Source organism: Lotus japonicus, chromosome 1, assembly GCF_012489685.1.
Source record: "Lotus japonicus ecotype B-129 chromosome 1, LjGifu_v1.2".
In the NCBI taxonomy this organism is placed as follows: domain Eukaryota; kingdom Viridiplantae; phylum Streptophyta; class Magnoliopsida; order Fabales; family Fabaceae; genus Lotus; species Lotus japonicus.
In genome coordinates this window covers 69,029,633-69,046,422 of record NC_080041.1, presented here as the reverse complement: position 1 = coordinate 69,046,422, position 16,790 = coordinate 69,029,633, and the positions used below count along the sequence as shown (strand labels likewise).

General features: G+C 41.9%; 1 non-coding gene across 1 annotated transcript; it reads right to left on the bottom strand.

Moving 5' to 3' along the window:
* Positions 1-609: 609 nt before the first annotated feature.
* On the bottom strand, positions 610-716 carry LOC130734790 (small nucleolar RNA R71). The gene has a single exon (XR_009018134.1). It is a non-coding gene; the product is annotated as a small nucleolar RNA R71 (small nucleolar RNA).
* Between the last annotated feature and the right edge of the window lie 16,074 nt (positions 717-16,790).

Sequence of the window (16,790 nt, the reverse complement as noted above, 5' to 3'; positions counted from 1 at the left end):
GTGTTACTAACCTTTTCTCTATTTTTGTGATTTCAGTTTATGCACAGTAGACTTGGTTCGGATCCACTGCTGTTTGATTCGGATCCAGAACGCACCCTCCATCGTCGACGAGCTCAACAAAGAGCTGCTGAGATAGCCGCCATGGCTGCCCATATGACGGAGGAGGAGATGCAAGCCCACATTGAAGAAAGAGTGAATGAGGCTATTGCTCAAAGACTTCAAGAGCAAGAATTGGAGAACGCCAATCGTTCTCTTAGAGACCTCACCTCGGCTGCCATGAGCTACGATTATCCGGGCAACATAGTTTCCCCCGATGGCACGGGAAATTTTGAGTTGAGGCCGGCATTCATTAATTTGGTGAGCCAAAATCAGTATGGTGGAGGTGCTCTTGAAGATCCTCATGCACACATGGAGCGGTTTATCCGCAATTGCAACACCTACAGAGTTCAGAATGTTTCAGCGGACACCATCCGCTTGAGTTTATTCCCCTTTTCATTGAGGGATACTGCTGAGGAGTGGTTGAACTCACAGCCCCAAGGTAGCATTACATCTTGGGAAGACTTGGCTGAGAAGTTCACCACAAGGTTTGTTCCAAGAGCCCTCTTGAGAAAGCTCAAGAATGACATCATGACTTTTACTCAATCCACCGATGAGAATCTCTATGAAGCTTGGGAGAGGTTCAAGAAGCTCTTGAGGAGGTGTCCTCAACATAACCTTACTCAAGCTGAACAAGTGGCAAAGTTCTATGATGGTCTCAAATATTCTTCGAGGTTTGGTTTAGATGCGGCTTCAAGTGGAGAGTTCGATGCCTTACTTCCACAAGTGGGGTACGAGTTGATTGAAAAAATGGCTATAAGAGCCATGAACTCTAGTAATGATCGCCAAGCCCGAAGAGGAGTCCTTGAGGTTGAAGCTTATGATCAACTTATGGCCTCCAACAAGCAACTCTCCAAGCAAATGAATGAGATTCAAAATCAAATGAAGACTACCAAGATTGGTGGTCGAGTTGCCAAGGTGGAGTGTGTGACTTGTGGAGGGCCACATGACAGCGAAGAATGCATAGAGACTAGACCGGAGGAGGAAGTGAAGGCTATGGGTCAAGCTCGGAATGACCCATTTTCAAATACTTACAATCCAGGATAGAGGAATCACCCTAATTTCTCTTGGAGGCAAGGTAGTAGTGGGCAAGGAAATGGTTTTCAAAGACAATTTCCTAGCCAAGGATTCCAAGGCCAAAGCTCAAGACAACCTCAAGAGCGAGGAGAAGGTGAAGGGGGTGGTTCAAAGAAAAGCTTAGAAGAGTTGGTGGAAACTTTCATCAACCGGACGGAGAATAATTACAAGAATCAAGAGGCGGCTATCAAGAATCTTGAGAATCAATTTGGCCAGCTGGCCAAGCAAATAGCCGAGAGACCTCAAGGTAAATTTCCTTCCGACACTATCCCCAATCCTAAGCAAGAAAATGCCTCTGTTGTAGCCACTAGAAGTGGGCGAGTGATGAATGAATTGAAGAAAAAAAACAGAGGGAGAAAAGAGAGAGGAGATAGTGGGAGGAGAAGTAGTTGTGCCTATTAAGGTGAGAGAGGAAGTTGATCTTACTCCTGAAACTAGCAAGGTGCCGTTCCCTAAAGCATTGGCTAAGAGGAGCTTAGATAAAAAGTTTTCAAAATTTGTTGATGTTTTCAAAAAGCTCCACATTAGTATTCCTTTTGCCGATGCTTTGGAACAAATGCCTATATATGCTAAGTTTATGAAGGATATTTTGCATAAGAGGAATGTAGTGCCATTTTGCAGCGGAAGATGCCAAAGAAAAGAAGGGACCCCGGAAGTTTCATTATTCCGGTAGAAATTGAAGGCATGGCGGATGTGGAAGCCTTGTGCGACCTTGGAGCGAGTATCAATTTGATGCCGCTCACCATGTTTGAGAGGCTGAACCTAGGAGAGGTTACCCCGACCATGCTCTCCTTGCAAATGGCGGATCGATCCCTTAAGACTCCATATGGGATTGTGGAGGATGTAATGGTGCGGGAGGACAAGTATGTGTTCCCCGTGGATTTTGTTGTGCTTGATATGGAGGAGGATGAGAAGATTCCTCTCATCTTTGGTCGACCTTTCTTAGCTACTGGTAGAGCTAAGATTGATGTTGACAAGGGTCACCTCATTCTCCGTGTTGGTAAGGAAAAGGTACGGTTTTCTGTTTTTAATCCTATGATTGAGACTAACCATGACAATGACTTTGTCTGTGATGTGATTAGAAGCAGGTCAAAGGTTTCAGAAGAGACCCCCAAAGTTAATGCCCAAATTGATGAGTTCCATCCGGCTCTCATCAAGCTTGTTAGTGGTAACAAGTATGGGGGGTCCAAGTACGAGAACTTACATGCTCATATGATGAAGTTTACCCAAGCTAGCACCCTTGCTAAGATTGAGGGTGTTTCAAGTGATGAAGTGAAGATTAAACTTCTCCCTCATTCTTTGACGAGGGAGGCTAGAGCTTGGGTTGATGAGCAAGAGGACATTGCCTCATGGGAGAATTTACTCCAGAGGTTTTGTGCAAGGTTTCTTCCTTGCACTTGTGGTAAGTTAATCAATGGAAAGGAATTTCCTTCCTAACACCATCGGAAGGAGAGTCCACCTAGGACTATAACCTAGGGCTAAATGGGAGACAACCCATTCTTTTAATTTTGTTATTTTCTATCTTTTAATTTTGTAGTATTTTAGGTGTTTAATTTCAAAAAAAAAAAAAATTGTGAAAAAAACTGGGCTGAGCGCCTAGGCGCCAATTAGTGGCAGAGGCACTGCCTCTGGAACTGGTTTGAGCGCCTGAGCGCTCCCCTCGAGCGCTCGAGCGCTCCTGTGCGTGTTTTGCCCACTTTTTGGGTTTTAAAACCCCAACCTTTTCATTTTCCCACTCTTTACTCTCATTTTCCCATAAAAAACACACCCCACTCTCTCCATACCCCATTTCTACCTCTCATTTCTCACTTGCACACACTTTGGCTCTTCCTTTTGCTTCCAAGTTCTGCATTGCATCAAGCTCATTCCACTTGCACCCACTCACTCTCAAGTCAAGGTAGGTTCCATCTTCCACTTCCCTTCATCATAGTTCATGGGTTTTGCAATGCATGCTTCATTGGGGTTTGGGTGAGTGATTTGTTGTTTGTGCAAGTTGGGTGTGGGTTGTTTGTGTTCTTAGTGGGTTGATTTTGTGCTTAATTAGAAATGGGTTGTGAATTTGTGAGGAATGGGTAGTTAGGATTTTGTGGATTAGTTTAGTTTAGCTTTTGCTTATAAGGTGTTTGTTAGAATGCCTCAATGGGCTCTCTTAGTCGATTTTTGGCAAGTGCTTGTGGTAATCTTTCTCTCTTTGCCAAAATCACTAAGAGACTTGTTGGGTGCTCTTAGGTTGTTCTATTTTTGTTTTTGTACAAAGTTTCTCCTTTCATTTCTTTTTATTTTTGAACTAACATTTCTAACGTCTGTGGCTTGTGTATGTGCTAACAACTTTGCAGATGCCTGCAAAAAGATCAAGAACCAACGCAAGAGCTGCAGCTTCTTCCTCCACCTCCCGGAGCTTTGATCGCTCCCGCTTCCTTTCATTGAAAAAGGAGGAGTTTTATCGATCTCATTTAGCACACAAGGAGTGTGTGAAGGAGCGGGGAGTTCTTTATCGGGAGGGAAGAAGAGACCTCTTGGGCATGCAAGAAGCCATGGAGACTAGGAGGTGGAAGAATTAGGTCAACCCCATTCCGTTTGCTTGTGAGGTCATGGTTAGGGAGTTCTACGCGAACACCTACTGTGACAATCAAGAGGACAGGTCCAGGCCACCGGTGAATTCATCTTGGTTCAGGGGAGATGTGATTGACTACAATCCAGCAGTCATTCGCAGGCATCTTGGTCTCCTCACGGAGGACCAAGAGAAGGAGCTTTTCCCCGAGAAGGCCACCTATCATGAGCTCTTAGAGGAGAAATCACCGGAGATCTTGGAGGACATGAAGGCAGTGATTGTTAGGCCTGGGCGGGACTGGGAAGTAGTTGATGATGAGATCATTTTTGTGCGGAGGAAGGATATGACACCGCTGGCTAGAGTTTGGGCTGAATTTTTGCAGGATTCCCTCATTCCTAGCTCTAACAAATCTGAAGTTAGAGAGGTTACAATGGTTGCCATCTACTGCATTGTGAGAGGCTATCCTATGGACGTGGCTACCATCATTGCTGGTCGGATTTATTCCCTCTACAACGAGAGTAAAGATAAGCATCGGCCCATCTTTCCTCACTTGATTTGTTCTTTGATTCATGCAGTGAGGGACAGAGCTAGGAGGCCAGTCCATGTTATTGAGAAGAGGTTGCCTGTGGCACCTCTGCTCAGTAAGGAGAGGATCACTCAACTTTATAAAGAATGGACGACAAGAATGCCTCAAGAGGAGGAAGAGGAAGAGGATCCTGAGGAGCCAGCGGAAGAAGATGAAGAAGGAGAGGAAGAAGAAGAGGAGGAAGAAGAAAATGTTGAGGTGGTAAATGAGGTGGTTACTCCACCACGTGCTGACCCTTCTCCTGCTTGGATGGAGGCCGCTTTCGGGCGAATGTTTTTGAGGCAAGATCGCCTACACAAGGATCTTGACCTCCATTGGAGGGGAGGTAGCACATCAGACCCCAGGTACAATGGGCCCATGGATTTTAATACCTTGGAGCAGAGGATGATAGACTTGAGCTTAATGCATGATGTCGGTGTCCATCCGGATTATGGCGATGGAAGGGGTGACCATGACCCCATGGAGTGACTTTGTTGAGGTATTCCTACTCTTAGTTTAGGTCATGCATCTTTAGCATATTTTTCAATTTATAGACTTTGTTTTTCTTTTTATCATACATTGTTAATTAGCTTTTTGTTTTTGGGTCTTTTACTTCCATATACTCACATGCTTTTAGCTATAGTTTTGCTTCCCTACTTGTGTTGTTTTAAAAATGCTTTTGTGAATACTTGTTGCTGTTTTTTGGGACGAGTGATTGCATGTTTGTGGAAGAGAGGAGGAGACTTCGGTCTTCCGAGTGTTTCTTGAGAAAGGAGTCGAGGTGAGTCCATTAAGGGTCTATCTTTGACCCTTCACCATAAAAATTCTCTGGAGGATCCTGACTCACTTGCAATTCTTGGTTCTGCATTAATTTCACTCATAGCATGCTTTGTGATTCTTGCTTTATTCTTGAGACTTGTAGGATTTCTTGAGATTCTGAGTTTGTTGGTTGAACATTACCTTTAGTTGTCCCATTTGAGCTTAATTGGAGAATCTTTTTGTAGCCAAAAGTTTGGGATGGATGTTTGGTTGGAATATTGGGGAGTGTTGGTCCTTGTTTTTATTGAATGGAGCTGAAAAAGTTGTGAAATAGTCTCTTGCCCCAAATAAAAAGTAAAAAAAAAAAAAAAAACTCCTAAATAAAAGTTGGAGTTGGGAAAAAAGAAGGAAAAAAGAGTTTGGAAAAGGGGTGCAAGAGACTTGTGCTAAAATGTTTGTTGTGAAAAGCTCCGGGCTTAATAGAAGAGGACCACACTCAATGTGCTTGAAAGCTTAGTTTTCCCTTAGGGACCAACCACCATCATGCTTTACCTAGCCAATGTTTCAACCCTTATGGAAGTCTCTTTGAATATTTGCATGTTTGATCATTGTTGTTATTGAGTGAATGACATTCAGGACCTATGAACTTGCTTGTGTGCTTAGTGCACTAAATAAACATCTCATCCTAGGATTTTTAGATCCATATGCTTCTCATGAATGGGCTCTACACTCTTCTCTTTTCAAAAGATGTATGAAGTAGGTTGTCGGGTCTTTCTCTTGGAACTAGCTGTGATTACTTGGTCCCCCTGTTTTTGTGAAGTATTCCTTGTTGAGAGCACTTGTTTGGGAGCATTTCTTGCGCTTGAGGGCAAGCGAGTGTTATTTACGCTCGAGGGCGAGCTGCCGTTGAGTATAGTGGCGTGATGACCCTATTTTTGTAGTGTTTTTAGGGTCATTTCTTTGTTTGTTTTGAGTCTTTTTGTTGAGTCTCATGTAGTGTTTCATGCATTCTCATGCATTTTTATCTTTTCTTGAGTCTTTGTTTTGTTTTGGTAATTTTGTAGTTTTATAGGGAGTTTTCTTGCATTTTAAGTTAAGTTTAGGACTTGCATGATTTTCTTTTGTTTTATGAAGGACCTCTTGTGCTAATGAGCTCTTTGAGCTTCTAGATTTTTCCTTGTCTTTGTGGTTAAGTATGCAGATCAAAAACTGAAGAAGAAAGAAAGCCAAGAAGCATGGAATTGAAGGAAGACTTAAAAGAGGAATTAAAGAGGAGTTACAGAAGCTGAAAAGGCTGTTCAAGGCGAGCTTGAGCGCCTAGGCGCCAATTAGGGTCCAGAGGCATGTTTTTCACATGCAATTGGCGCTCAGGCGCTCTGAATTGGCACCTGAGCGCCCAGTCTCGTTTATTTTGCCTATAAATAAGGCTTAGGCCAATTTCTTTAGGGAGTTAGACATTTTTACTCATTTTTTATCAAGTTTGAGAGCTGAGGAGAACTTTGGGGCCAAGGGAGGCTTCCAACTTGTATTTTTCTCAGGTTTTCATTACATTTTCTGCATGAATTCTCTAGCCATGAGTGGCTAGTTTCTTTTTTTTTGCTTTGGGTTAAGAGATTCTATGAAATTTTAGTTTGTTAAATCCTATCTCTATGCATGAGTTCTTGATTCAATCTTGTATTTCAATTCCTTATTGCATGCTTAGCTTTGGTGCACCTTTGCTATAGGCTAGATTATAATCAAATGGAAGTTTGTTATGATTCAGGGACATGAATTGAAATAGATCCTTCTATACTTGCTTCTAGGCATAGAGTAAGGGTGGGGTTTTGTTGGCCTGAATATACATGCTTATTTACCTCTTATGAATGTTTAAGTACACAAGGAATTGGGCTTATCTTTCAGTTTGAGAGAATTACTTTTGTGAGGAATCAACTAGTAAGTACATAGGCTATAACAACAAGAGATAAATCAAGGTTTCACATGCATAGGATAGGTGAACTAAAGTGGATTAGATGATCAACAACCCAAGGCAATTTTCCATCAATAGTTATTTACATCATTTTCAACATTGCTCTTTTGTAAAACTTTTGTCACAATCAACCAAAACCAATTTCTGAATTTTACTGTTTTAAGAACTTGCAAACTTTAGGCTTAAATCAACAATTCTCACTCACAATCCCTGTGGTTCGATATTTTAAAACCCGGAGGTATTCGTACACTTGCGTATTGACCAACATCACTCAGCCAACTATGTTACCTTTGGAGGTGGAGCTAAATGAAAGATCAAGGGAGTAGGAAAGCTTGTTAGCACAGAATCTCCTAACTTGAATAATGTATTACTTGACAATGGTTTAACTGCAAATCTGATCAGCATAAGCCAACTGTGTGACCAAGGGTATGATGTGAAGTTCAATAAAATAGAATGTGTTGTGACCACTGATGAGGACAAAATTGTGATGAGAGGAATCAGATCAAAAGACAACTGTTATATGTGGACATCAGAAGAAAAAGCTCATGTTTCTAGATGTTTGTTAACCAAAGAAGATGAGGTGAATGTATGACACCAAAGACTAGGACATCTCAACTATAGAAGCATGCAAAAAGTTATTGCCGATGGAGCAATAAGAGGACTGCCCAGTTTGAGCTTGGGAGAAGGAAAGCTATGTGGAGAATGTCAGATTGGTAAGCAAACGAAAGTGCCTCACAAGATGCTCCAGCATCAGACCAAGGCAAAGGTTCTGGAATTGCTTCACATGGATCTCATGGGTCCCATGCAGGTTGAAAGCTTGGGAGGAAAAATGTATGTGTTTGTCTGTGTAGATGACTTTTCAAGGTATACATGGGTTGAATTTATGAGAGAAAAATAAGAGAATTTTTAAATATTCAAGAACCTATGTTTGAGACTTCAGAATGAGAAGGACTGTGTGATTGTGAGAATCAGAAGTGATCATGGAAGGGAGTTTGAGAATTCAAAATTCTTGGAGTTCTGTGGAACAGAAGGTATTAGCCATGAGTTTTCTGCCCCCATCACTCCACAGCAGAATGGAATTGTTGAAAGAAAAAATAGAACTCTCCATGAATCAGCTAGAGTAATGTTACATGCTAAGAAGATTCCACACCAGTTCTGGGCTGAAGCTATGAGTACTGCCTGTTACATACACAACAGAGTCACCATCAGGGCATGGACATCCTCTACACAGTATGAGCTATGGAAAGGTAGAAAGCCTTTTGTAAAATACTTTCATATATTTGGAAGTAAATGCTATAACCTTGCAGATCGTGATCCTAGGAGGAAGCTTGATCCAAGAAGTGATGAAGAGATTTTCATGGGGTATTCTATGAACAGCAAAGCTTACACAGTTTTTAATTCTCGCACAAGGACCATGATGGAATCTGTGAATGTGACTGTGGATGATGAACCAAGCAAGAAGGAAGAAGCAGTTTTGAATGAAGATTATGATGGTGCTGATGTTCCAGTCGATGCTCCAGCAACCGCCCTCGACAATGAGTCAGAAACAAGTGCTGATGAAAAGGAAGACAAAGATATCCCATCAAACAAAGCTCCATCAGTCAAGGTTCAGAAGAATCACCCTCAAGAAAACATTATTGGTAATCTTCAAGAAGGGGTGACTACCAGATCCAGAAGTATAATTGCTCACAATTGTTTCATCTCTAAGATAGAACCCAAGAATGTCAATGAAGCTCTCACTGATGAATACTGGATAAATGCTATGCAAGAGGAGCTAGAGCAGTTCAGGAGAAATGAAGTGTGGGAGTTAGTGCCTAGGCCTGAAGAAGTAAACATCATAGGCACCAAGTGGATCTTAAAGAACAAATCAGATGAAACTGGAACAGTCACAAGGAATAAAGCAAGGCTAGTTGCTTAAGGATATACTCAGATAGAAGGAGTTGATTTTGATGAGAATTTTGCTCCAGTAGCTAGACTGGAATCTATAAGACTCTTGTTAGGTGTTGCTTGTCTCTTGAAGTTCAGACTTTATCAGATGGATGTGAAGAGTGCTTTTCTAAATGGCTATTTGAGTGAAGAAGTTTATGTTGAACAACCTAAAGGATTTACAGATCCACATCATCCAGATCATGTGTACAAGTTTAGGAAAGCCTTGTATGGCTTGAAGCAAGCTCCTAGGGCTTGGTATGAAAGGTTAACTGAGTTCCTTGTAAGCAATGATTACTGTAAGGGTGGAATTGATAAAACTCTGTTTGTGAAGAATGACAAAGGTAAGCTCATGATAGCACAGATTTATGTGGATGACACTATTTTTGGAGGAATCTCGAACTCAATGGTGGAGCATTTCGTCCGACAAATGAAATCTGAGTTTGAGATGAGCTTAGTTGGTGAATTGAATTATTTTCTAGGGCTACAAGTCAAGCAAATGGAGGATTCTATGTTCATATCACAGAGTAAGTATGCTAAAGGCTTAGTCAAAAAGTTTGGCCTTGAAAAGGCTGGTCACAAGAGAACTCTTGCTGCTACACACATCAAAATGTCCAAGGATGAGCAAGGAGAAGATGTTGATCAAAGTCTCTATAGAAGCATGATTGGAAGCTTGTTGTATCTTACTTCTAGCATACCAGATATCACCTTTGTCGTTGGTGTACGTGCAAGATACCAAGCAGCTCCTAAGGCTAGTCATCTACTACAGGTCAAGAGAATTATCAAGTGCATCAATGGCACAAGTGACTATGGTATTCTCTATACTCATGATACAAATTCTTCTTTAGTTGGATTCTGTGATGCAGATTGGGCAGGAAGTGCAGATGATAGAAAGAGCACATCTGGTGGATGTTTCTTCTTGGGGAATAATTTGATTTCATGGTTTAGCAAGAAGCAGAATTGTGTCTAATTGTCTACAGCTGAAGCAGAGTATATTGCAGCAGGAAGTAGTTGTACTCAACTCATGTGGATGAAGCAAATGCTGAAAGAGTATGATGTTGAACAGGATGTCATGACATTGTACTGCGACAATCTCAGTGCAATCAATATTTCCAAGAACCCCATACAGCATAGCAGGACCAAGCATATTGACATTAGACATCATTTTATAAGAGATTTGGTGGAGGATAAAATTGTCAATTTGGAGCATGTTACAACTGACAAGCAGTTAGCTGATATTTTCACAAAATCTCTTGATGCAATTACCTTTGAAAAATTAAGAGGAAATCTAGGGATTTGTCTTTTTGATGCATAGCAATTAGCGTGCCCTAGTGTGTTAATGACTAGTTTATTTTTTGTCATCATTAACTGCCATTGTGACATCAGCAGAGAGAAAGTTACTTCATGGTTCTCTTGCCCTATAACTACCTCCAACGGGCAAATTGTGTTCTCTCAACCGCTTGTTCATCTATTTTCTTCAAGACTCATTCTCTCTCGTTTGCAATTCTTTTTCATTATTCTGTGCTCTGTTTGCGTTTGCTTTCATTTCATCATGTCTCAAAGTTCAGGAAAGAATGACTCTGTCAAGGCAAAGATTGAAAGAACTACTAAAGGAGTTAAATGCATGGGTTTGAAGAGTGGCTCCTAGGAAGACAAAGACAAGATACCCAGCAAGAAAGACCTACATGTCCAAGGTTCAAAACAAAGAACCCACCAGTGTTCCTCTCTGTGAGGATGTTACTGATGAAGAGGAAATCGAGGCTGAAGACTCTCCTGTGAAATCGCCTCCGGATGTTGTGCCTGATGTTGAGACATCTGAGTCTAAGGAAATTTCTGCCAAAGAAAATCCTGAAAAGGATTCCACTTCTCATGAAGATTCAGGCGATGCTACTCAGCCTGCTATCTCTGTATCATCCTCTTCAAAGGATGTTGATCCAAAGAATGGCAATTCAGAGGATACCAATTCTGCAGAGCCAACCCAGGCTCCAGCCCCTGTTCAGGACATCTCTGATGATGATTCTGATGATGAGCCCCTGGTTAAGTCCATTCCTGATAGCGTTGCTGCCAGAATGAAAAGAAAAAGAAGGGCCTCTACTCCAGAAGTCACTCCTACTCCACCAAAGAGATCCAAGTCATCTCTTGTAACCTACAAATCTAGACAAGCGGGTGTGAAGGATAAGGGAAAGCAAAAGGCTGTCAAGACTCCAAGTGAGAAGAAGAAAAGAAAGATTCCAGTTGATGTTGAAGAATCTGAGTCAGATGCTGAAGCCGATGTCCAGGACATTCGACCCTCTGAGAAAAAGAAGTTTTCTGGTAAGCGTATTCCTCAAAATGTTCCTGCTGTTCCCATTGATAGAGTGTCTTTTCATTTAGAAGAGAATGTTTAGAAGTGGAAGTTTGTTTGCAAGAGGAGAATGGCAAAGGAAAGGGAAGTTGGTTCTGATGTTCTTGAATGTAAGGATGTTATTGCTCTTATTGAGAAGGCTGGTCTGATGAAGACAATTCAGAATGTTGGAAGGTGCTATGAGAAGCTTGTGAGAGAGTTCTTGGTGTATCTCTCTGTGGATGTTGGACTTCCTGAGAGTGATGAATTCAGGAAGGTTTTTGTGAGGGCTGAATGTGTTGTGTTCTCACCTGCTGTGATAAATCAAGCACTTGGAAGAAGTGCTATTGAATTTGCTGATGAGGAAGTCTCCATTGATGATGTTGCCAAGGAACTTACTGCTGGTTATGTGAAGAAGTGGCCCAGCAAGAAGTTGTTGTCCACTGGGAATCTTACTGTGAAGTATGCAATCCTTAACAGGATTGGTGCTGTGAATTGGGTTCCTACACAACATACCTCTGGTGTTTCTGCATCTCTTGCCAAATTGATCTATAGGATTGACAAGTCTATTGCTTTTGATTTTGGAACTTTTGTGTTTGAGCAGACATTGAAGCATACTGATACTTGTACTGTGAAGCTGCCTGTTTCATTTCCTTCACTTCTCACTGAGATCATTCTCAAGCAGCATCCTCAGATTTTCAGGGCTGATGAAGTGGCTATGTCTCGTGGAGTTCCAATCACCTTGGATCAATGTTTGTTTATGGAGCCACATGTCCTAGATATTGCCATGCCAACCAGTAGGACATCTGCCCCTCCTGTGACTGAATCTGGCACTCAGGCCATAATTGCTGAATTACAGGAAGTCTCCAAGGCTTTGCAGGAGACAATCAGGGTGAGCACTGCCAGGAAGCTCAAGGTTGATGCTTTGCTACTCGAGCTCCAAGAAGAAGAACGTCAAGGTGGTGAGCAAAGTGCTGCTGCTACAGCTGCTCAGGATGAGAGTCATGAAGAGGAGGAAGGATCTGAAGAGAGTGCAGAAGAAAGTGCAGAAGAGTCTGGAGCGGCGTCCAGTTCTGAAGACTAGTTTGCTATGGTCTTTTGCTATTTTCTTTTGTTTTTGGATGTCTTTGTGCACCCTTTGCAAATTTGTGCTAAAAAGGGGGAGTAGTTTGAAGTTTGAAGATTATGTCTGCTATGGTCTATAATATTTTGTGCCACTGCTGTGAAGACCTATGTTCCTAATGTGAAGTTGCTTCTGTGAAGAATATGCGTGTTTTGCTAGTGTTAGCTTTGGTCTGGTTTAATTTGAAGACAAGCTCAAGACAATGGCTATGATTGTTTCAAGTTGCATCTTCTGGTTTTATGTGGCTAGCTTAGTTTTGTGTGCAAGTAACTTCTGATAGTGTTTTCTGGATTTTGAAGTTCAAGCTGATCAACTGTGAAGTCATCATATGCTAAGGACTTCTGTTTATATGTTTTTGGTGCTAAGTGTTTTGTTCCAACTATGCCTTTTGGAGTATGATAGTTGTTAGTGTGGATGCATCATTTGAGGGGAAGCTCTGACTAAGGGGGAGAATTGTTTCTCTAATTCTCTATTTTTATCCTCTCCGGTTTTTGTGTTGTTTTAGACAAAATTTGACAAAGGGGGAGATTGTTGGTACATGTTGCCTTGCATTTTGTCAAAACAACCGATTGTCGAAGCAGATGCGGTGGCATCTGATTCCGTGTGGCTAGGGCATCAGTCCTTAGCTTGAGTTTTTATTGTGGGCCCTCTGAAGATTTACTGAAGATATGTTTTTGAGTTACTTGAGGAGCAAGTAGCTATTCCAGAAGGGTTTTAATTATGGGTTGTTATTTGTTGAAACAATCTTTGTTAAAAGATTGATTTCTATCTTTACTTGTACAATAAGCAAACCGAATCTTTCAAGATTGCGTTTTGATTTGTTGTTACTGCAATCTGTTACTTCAACCCATGCTAACCCTAGAGCCCATGCTACCGCTGCTGAAGTCTATAAAAGGATGAAGACCTAAAACTTGAAGATCACCGAAGCTAAAAGAGAGAGATCAAGTGTTTTAGGATTTGTGTTTGTGCTTTGTCCTTTTTTAGTTGTGAATCCTCTTTGCTCACTGATTCTATAAAGCAAAGAAGGGTTCTGTGTGTTTGATTACATTCAAACTCTGATTGTTCGTTGTATTCACCAATCACTGTGGCAGTGATTGAGAGAAAGTGAGAGGGGCTCTCATACTTAGGTTGAGATTCTAAGTAGAAATACACTGGGTAGATTAGGAAGTGAACTATGAACTGTTGTGTTCATGAGTGTCTGTAATTCCTGATTCTTGAGATAGTGGATTTCCTTTCTTTGGGTGCAAACCCTCCAGACGTAGGTGAAAGTTTTTCACTGAACTGGGTTAACAATTCTTGTGTTTTGTTGTTTCTGGTTTAAGTTCTGTTTTTACTGTTAAAGGATTGTTGAACCTATTGTCCTAGCATCGTGCAGGGCATTCGTACTACAGGGAACCTGAATTTCACTAATGATAACCTAGGAATCAAGTTTGATCGAAGAAAAAGCGCCGGAACACAATTGTGTGTGCACGGCCGAGAGCACCCCCAAGGGGGGAGGAAAATTTCTCTTTTCGCGAACACTCGTCTTCTCGTGTTAGGTTATCGTACTTTGGAGCTTATAATTCTTCGTCTAACGTTAGTAATTATTGTTTGGTTAGTTCTGACTTGAATTGGTTGAATTCTGCTATGTTTTGCTCAAAGGTTCGACGGGGGAAATCTTTGGAGCTTTAGGAGAAGTAAGTGGAGAAACCCTGTTGTGTGAAGCTGGAAAATCTAGAGGTGAGGGCAACTTACCTTGGTAGTTAATGACTTAGGCGTCGATAAATTCGACTTGTTTATTGTTTAAGCTTATGATTGATTATGTGATCTGGAAAATGTTTTCTGAGGCTTAGGCCGCTGTTAATCAATAGAGACGTGTGTCTCCGATTTTTGGGGCTTCGGCCGACTTATGTGTTATTGCTTGGTTATTGTTATTGATTGATTCACATGCTACGTGCTAAGTGGTTAATCATAGGATGTGTTGATATATGTGGAATGTTTTGCTGGATTGTACTGACTTTACTGTGCAATTATACATATATCTGTTATACATCAGAGTGTGGGGAAACGGGAGAGTTATGTCATACTGGTGACGAGATTTTGGGAGAATGTTTGATGGGACAAACCGAGGTTTGGGCCCTTATTGTTTTAATGGATCGAGACCTTCTCAGGGAATCATTTGGGTTGATGGGATCTTTTGAACTCATAGTATTAGAGACAAAAGAAATTCATAATGCATTAAACAACATCCGAACACTTTAACTAACTATAACAATCTCTGAAGAAAGCTTAGGGCTTGGAAACATGTTTTGGAAAATGAGAAGTGTCGCATAATCCAAGTTTTGGGGAAAACCCTGTGTGCTTTGGCACTTTGCTCGATGAGCAGTTTTATTGTTTGGCTATCTAAAAGATAAGCCGGGGAAACTATAAGTTTCTAAGTACGTTGGTACTCTTTTGCTCGATAAGCTGTTTGGTTATCTAAAGGATAAGCTGGGAAACTATAAGTTTCCAAGTACATTGGTACTCTTTCGCTCGCTGAACAGTTTTTACCATCGAAATTGGATGAGTCAGATGACTCAAGAAGTCATCAAGGGGATTGCACTCTTTTTATATTAATTGTCTTTTGTCGCAGAATCGACATTTACCTTAGGGTATTTTTAGAGACAATATGTTAGCTAGAACACGTGACGGGTGAGGTCGGTACGTTGGTTGGCTAATCATATTGCATCATTCATACATATTGAGGTTAATACACGATGGGATGTCGGACCTCGGTGGATCCCAAAATGGTCATAAGATCCGGGTTTTCACATAAGAACACTGCGTGTGGTTCTTAGTAGCAGACGAAAATGGCAGACCTGCGGGTTACGGCTGATCTGACTACATTTGTTTAGTGTAAGAGACGCCCGAGCAGAAATGGTTAAACACTAAGTCGGTGTTAGGACTGACTCGTTGGTGCTCATCTATTCCAGAGCATTTCTTGCAGCATGACATACATCTCATCATGCATTTCTGACTTGTTGATTTGATATTTTTGTATATCGTTATGTTTCTTGATAACTGGTTGAGTTGTCATTATTGGTCCATTGTTATTTCGTTTGAGAATATGATACTTACATGTCATAATAAGCCTATTGAACCTAAGTATCTATCCCCGTACACTTTACTTGTTGCGTGTACTATATTTATATGTCTACTTCTGTGAGTTGACCCGCGCGCTTGCTTTGTTTGTATGCTTGTGTTTGAGAGATCGTACGCATGCTGCCAGATGTAGATGGCGAATTGGTTCGCGCTGGACCCGATATGAGATGTTAGACCAGGATACCCTCACCGTGTGGGTGACTGACTCGCAAGTCACCGGGCTATTTACATGGGGAGGATCATGGAGGATCGAATCGATGAGTTTGGGCATTTGACCAAAGGATTGTTACGACGTTACTCGGTGAGCTTTAACCTGCCACCCACTGTGCATTGTGGACCCGGTACTGGAGTGCCGCTACCAACACCGTCGTCTGACGACGAGGATCCCTCTGAGGATGAGCCTGCCGGTGGAGCATCGTCTGGATCGAGCTCTCCCGCCGCCGCTGGCCGTTCTGATGTCGCTTCTTCTTCTAGGCCTGCTGAGCCTGAGGATGAGCCTGACACTGCTACTGTCATTCGATTCAGGTCATCTGCTTCCTCCCGTGGTTATCGCGTGGTACCCTTGGTCCGCGTGATGGAGGGGGATGTGATCGTCAGAGTGGTGGATGCGGAGACAGGGGTGTCTAGGTCGATGTCTCGGTTTGAGAGGAGAGAGATCATTGATGTGGATAGCGAGTTGATCATTATGGACTCTGACGATGACTATGTCAGTGAGGAGGAGGAGGAGGAGGAGGAGTGTTGAGACACGCTCTCTCGGGAGGTTAGAGTAGGGATATGTGTCGTAGCTCTGATGGTCATTTCTCATTTTGGGGTAGGGTAGGTCCCCGACTTATAGCCTTTTGTGTGATTCTATTTCATGAGGATCATATGGAGTTGGTCGAACTTAGGAGGTCTTGGAGAGGCCGTTTTGGGCTGACTTACTCTTTTGGAGGACTGTACTTTCATACTTATGACTCTGATTATGGTTTGTTCCTATTAGCCTACGGGCATCACTTTCAGATTACTTTCCGTCACTGGAGGGTATTCCTGACATTGACTTTTACTTACAGCGGGGGTTGTATATATAGTGTACATTAGTTATGTTTATCGCTTTTGGGTTGAGTCTTTATTTCGACAAGTCTTTTATTTTAAACAAAACGAGAGAAAAAAATACCTGCTTTTCCGCTTTATCTTGTTTTTGAGTAATTAAACTGACCCCCGAAATCGGGGTGTTACAGCTGCCATCTGGTGAAGTGGGATACACTCACAAGGGACAAAGACTGTGGCGGGCTTGGGATCTAGGAG